Source organism: Spea bombifrons, chromosome 10 (genome assembly GCF_027358695.1).
Source record: "Spea bombifrons isolate aSpeBom1 chromosome 10, aSpeBom1.2.pri, whole genome shotgun sequence".
Classification (NCBI taxonomy): Eukaryota; Metazoa; Chordata; class Amphibia; order Anura; family Pelobatidae; genus Spea; species Spea bombifrons.
The window spans coordinates 36,710,545-36,716,544 of NC_071096.1; positions in this window are offsets into that span (position 1 = coordinate 36,710,545).

A 6,000-nucleotide genomic window follows, 5' to 3' on the forward strand; every position below is an offset into this window, starting at 1 on the left:
TACCAGTGCTGGCTATAGGCATCATTAAAGCAATTTAAGTGCAAAGCTCATCTAAAATACTTTTTTTTTTTTAAGTAGCTGGTTAATTATTAAAAACACTTACTTTAAACAATCTATTTTTGTTTGGTTAAGTAAAAGTAACTGGTAAGTTCTATGTTAAAATGCAATAAACATCACTTGGAATCTACATTGCAAATGGGATGCAAAGTTCCATTAACACCTAGCGGTGTAAGGTACACATTATGGTAATTATACGTGTATGTGAGTGGTGGGGGGGAACTTATTCTCCAATCCACGCAGAAGGAAGATATTACGTCCTTTCTGCCCTAGAGCGACGCTCCTTCTAACTAACCCCTATACCACAGCATATAGGGGGGTCAATTGACAATTTTAAGGGGGTCCATCGCTGTCCTCTACGCAGGAGGCTTCTGCTTCTTTCCTTATGGAGGCGCTCGTTTTTATTTCCTAGAAGATACAAAACACTTATTTTGTGCTCAGAATATAATGTTATGATCCTCCAGAAGGAAGACAGTTATGGTGGCCAACATTCTTATTGTAAAACATATTCTGCTGATGGTGGTGTTAGCAGATACCTTTAATCTCTACAGCAGGGGCGTCCAGCTGCTGCAGGACTGCGTCTCCCATCCTCATCAGCCAGCCCCTTAGCTGAAAGAGCATTATGGGAGATGTAGTCCTGCAGCAGCTGGAGGGCCGCAGGTTGGACGCCCCTGCTCTACAGTATCTGGTGGCTCCCCTGCACCTGTATGACCATGTCCACCTGTATGACCATGTCTGATGTCACAGGACGGAGGGTCTTGTACTTTGAGGTCTTTGCACCGTTATTTTATTTGTAACCTGCCTTTCGAAAATCTACGCAGAGCTGTAAGCGCCATCAGTGCAGAATCCTATTTATTCTTCTAAAGGCTCGATGTTCTATTTACCAAAAGTGTTCATGTGTGCATCTCCAGATATCCGAGCAGAACGAAATGCCCCCACAAAATATTCATTTTTAAACATTGGTAAGCAAAAATGTGTTTAACCAGAGAATGTTCTCATTTTCTCTCTTAGCAAGTGTGAATCAAGCGGTTTCTTCTGTTTCCAGAGATTGCCTCTGGTGGTAATTCTATCTATGCTTAAAAAAAAGAGAGAGAAAAATTAAAATGAATGAGTTTCTCAATTTCCCCAGTCTTTCTATACATTTTTTTTCCAGCTCTGAGCTCCCAGTCCAACTGGAGGCGTTTAAATGTAAAGCGCTGTCTCTTTCTGCTTCTTTCGGTAAGCAAATATAGAATAGAATATAACCTTATTTAATACATGGTGCCCTGCTGATGGAGATGTGAGGAACCAGGCATAGTTAAAAAAAATATATATATATATATAATAAATAAAATAACCGGATAAACAAAAGGATCTTTTGTGTGCCCCAGTCACTCCTAAATTTAATATGGGATTTCATACCTCCATACACAAGATACAATGTTATTATATATCGATTTATATGGCAACATCATATTCCGCAGGGCTCTGCGGCGGGTACACAGGACGTAACAGGATTTACAGAAACAGGAGGGGATGCTTACAATACAAATAACACAAAAATCTATTAACTCTTAAAATATTATTATTATTATTATTATTATTATTGTCCCATGAGTGTTAGATCTCAGGGTCCCAAACATTTTGGAACACCCTCCGCAAGGGGCCGTGACTTCATATCGGTCTTTCTGATCCAGCATTTTTTTTAATAAGACTTTTTAAGGGGCATTGACGACCCCGACCCGCGCTTTTATATAGGGACAATCTCTGTATTTTTCATAACAGAACCCTTCATTAACGCTTCTATTACTTTATTGCCCCTATCAGAGGCAAACCTGACCATGTGATGGATACATAGAGGTAATAGCTCACATTCTAGCGCCGTTTGTATTTGTTGTTGATGTTCCATGTGAGCGTCCAAGAACCTTTTTATTTTCTAGCTACTGTCACTTTAATTCTATAGGTTCCTGATTTATAGAATAAGCTTTTTTTCCTACTTCTGCCACAATTTCTAGGTAAAACCTCTGTATAATCCTGACAGCCGTTCATAGACGTCAAAGCGGTTTTTTTGTAGCCTATTCCGGGTGCGTTCTGACTCCCGTTTCCCCCGCCGTGGCCAAAGGTTGGATTCACATGTCAAACCACGTAAACGCTGCTAGGTTTGAAACGGATTAGACGTATCCATCCCGAGAAAGGTGTTCTCAATATCCAGGGAATGTGTCAGACAAGTCAAGTAGGCTTCTACGGAGGTGTCAAAACATACAAAGTGGGAAATTAGGCTGAACACCAATCAGGTGTTAATTGTATTCAGGTATACAGAAGAAAAAAAACCTCAACAACCTTTTAACAGAGTTGGTTTTTTTTTGTTTAAAAAAGAAAAAGAAAAATGTTACCATATCGTTTCCTAATTTCCTGCGTGGACCTCTGTGACCTTTACCTGCACGGCTATAAAGCCTCTATGATTACTGGATTTCTAAATACACATAGAGACAGTTCGAAGAACCTTTACATTAAGTTTAAGAATGCCATCCGGACCCCCTGCGCAGCCACGGAGCCCATCCGCAAACTTTGGTTCATGGACGTGGCTGCCTATGCTAATAGTCCTTTATCACCTTCATAAGACTTTATCACCTTCATCGTTGCTGATAAATACTCAGCTGGCGGCGGCGGCGTGCGCAGACACAGGCACAAAGCAGGGGTGCAAAGCTCGCTCCCTCCAGACATGTGACTTTTTTTTTTATTATTTCTCTAATTAACATGTTTTTATTCCCTTTGCATCCCTAATGATTCTCCACGCCGTCATCATTTTCGGGTCACGTTAAATCCGTCGCGTTAGATGCGGAACGCCTTTAAGTGAAAAGGCACTTTTGGGTGCACAGCGGTTCCGGCGACCGCTCTGAAACCAAAGCAGTCCCATAGGGTCCAATAGTGCCGTCCCTGGTCACATGATTGGTGGGATTAGCCAATCACAGAGGCTTGGCATGTTGGTTATTAAAACCGAGTACCCAAGCCGGGCTTGGTTTATGGAATAGTTCGCAGCCATCAAGCCGCTCACAGACTGCATGTTCCTCCTTTATGTAAAATAAATAATAATAAAATATGTTAATAAGCAGTAAAAGCAGGCAGAAAAAGTTCAAATAGAGATCAGGTGTTTTTCACATATTGCACATTTAATGTTCTGCTCTATGTCTATAGAAGTTGTTTTACACGCAGACAGCCTAATTGCATGTCTAGTAAATGTGATGTCAAATGCTGTCCCCCTGAGCCGCGCATGTGCTGGAGGATTCAGGTTAACACGCTCCGTATCGTCCGAAAGCATAGCTGTTCCCTTATCAACAGCAAAATCTGTAATCATCAGCCATGGAAACCGTCCATAAATATCCAGTATGATCATAATGCAAAGTAACAGAACATTGCAGAACCCTGTAATACCTTTTTTTATTATTATTATTATTATTATTATTATTATTATTATTATTATTATTATTATTATTTCAGGAGTCTTACCTTTATGAAGTCATAAGAGAAATGCTTTCAATAAAGGGAAGCTCTCGAAAGCTTATCGTTACAAAATACTGTAAGTCCAAAAAAGTATTACAAGGTTCTGTGACGTTCTGTTACTTTGTATCTACATTACTACAACTACTGTACAACTACATCGGTATCACCTAAATCCTAGAATGTTTTTAGGCAAGATTAATATTTAACATATATATCTCTTTTTATAAGATTAATTCCAGAGAAAGCGTCTGGAAATCCATCCCTCGGGGTCCTGGGGATTCCCACGCGGCTTCCGTCGCGTTTTATTTATCATTATTCTATGGACTGCTACCCCATAGTGCTCAGCCGGACAATTCTTCTTAGAAGAGAATAATAGTTTGGGACATTGAGCCCAAAATTTCTGAATAAATATATGCATCTAATTTATCTATCTATCTATCTATCTATCTATCTATCTATCTATCTATCTACCTATCATCTATCTATCTATCTATCTATCTATCTATCATTACTATCTATCTATCTATCTATCTATCTATCTATCTATCTATCTACCTATCTATCTATCTATCTATCTATCTATCTATCTATCTATCTATCTATCATCTATCTATCAATCTATCATTTATCTACCTGTCTATCTATCTATCTATCTATCTATCTATCTATCTATCATTTATCTATCTATCTATCTATCTATCTATCTATCATTTATCTATCTATCTATCTATCTATCTATCTATCCACGATCTATCTATCTATCTGTCTATCTATCTATCTATCTGTCTGTCTGTCTGTCTATCTATCTATCTATCTATCTATTGATCGATCTATCTATTATCTATCCATTATCTTTCTATCTATCTATCTATCTATTGATCGATCTATCTATTATCTATCCATTATCTATCTATCCATCTGTCTATCTATATATCTATCTATATATCTATCCATCATCTATCCATCTATCTATCTATCTATCTATCTATCCGTTATCTATCTATCTATAAACCAGAACGCATTCATTTGGGGACAGGCTTCATACAACAGAATAGAAGTCAAATAAAAGGAAATTATTTATATTAGAATTGCCTTCGGGGCAAAGCCGAGGTTTCAGAAGCCCTTTCAGGGGACAGAGCTGCAATATTGTACACACGCGTCTCTAAAAGCACGTTTGGTGTACCGTAAAAAGGTAAATAGGCCCATTCATAACCTTTATTTCTTGTATCCACATCCGCAACCATCCTTAAAAACAAACAAACAAAAACATTTAAAGTTCCTAGCGTGTGATATTTTGCGTTCTATAGAACCCAGTTGAAATAATGTATCCATGGTACAATGGAGTGTGACAGTGTAACAATAACACATGCAGCATTAACAGTGAATATGCTTACCGGGATCAGTAAAAGAAATAATGCTCCACCTTGCCTGATCGGCGTAGCTCTCTGTACAAAAAACACAACAGTTACCACGTAGGATACATTTTTATTTAATTTTTCTCCTGACCGAAAGCGGCACACCGGGGCCGTCTGCTTCCCTTTCCATTGGCTTGTCATGTTCACTAATTAGAGCGCTGCTGCACGGTTCACCTTGTTAATTAGAGGGACTTGCACACAAGCCCCTTCAGGCAGAACGAAAGAACAGCCTCACACTAATGCCCTGAGTAAGCCGCAGCCTGTGAAGTAATCCTTCTCATCTACCTTCTTCTTCTTTTTTTTTTTTTCTTTTTTTTTTATTTGAAATGAATAAATCATTGAGATTTTCCATGTGGAGTGAGAATGCAAGAATTCACATCTTTTGTAAAATGTAAATTATATGTGATCAATAGAATCGGACGACTGCAGTATTGTGCTTACAAGATTCCCTAATTTACTGCCTGTCAGGGAGTTAAAAAAAATAATAAAATAAATTAGAATTTACTTGAATTTTTTTTCTTTTTTTGGTCCCCAGTCTAGCGTTTTGACGCCCTTGATCTGCCCGGGGTAAGGCAGTGTTTGTTCCAACACTTAAATCGGCTTCTTAAACAGATAAGCTATATCCTTTAATTTTTTTTTTTTAAGTAGAATATGGCATTTAAATGAAAACATTTTTTTTTGCAGCCCAGAGGCTTCTGATTATTTTATGCCTTTATTTATAAAAGCATAAGTAGCATCCGACTTTGAATCTTTTGCAGGCATTTTTTTCTAATATTTTTTTTTCCTTTTATTCTTTGCAAAATGATCACTGTACTTCTTCCCTATATTTTTTTTCATTTGTGCCTAAGAATATCATTGCGATTGCCAGGTCTTCAGACGCGAGGCTGAACTGGTGTCCTGGCGCTTTAAGGCCAGTGGCCGAGTGACGACGTAAGTGCGGCTGACTTTTATGCTCACGTAGCACATGGCTGGGGATATCCGGCCGCCGGCCGCACACCGCAGCACCTGATCTACCGCTGGAGCGGCAGATCGGCAGAGTGGGTACTGC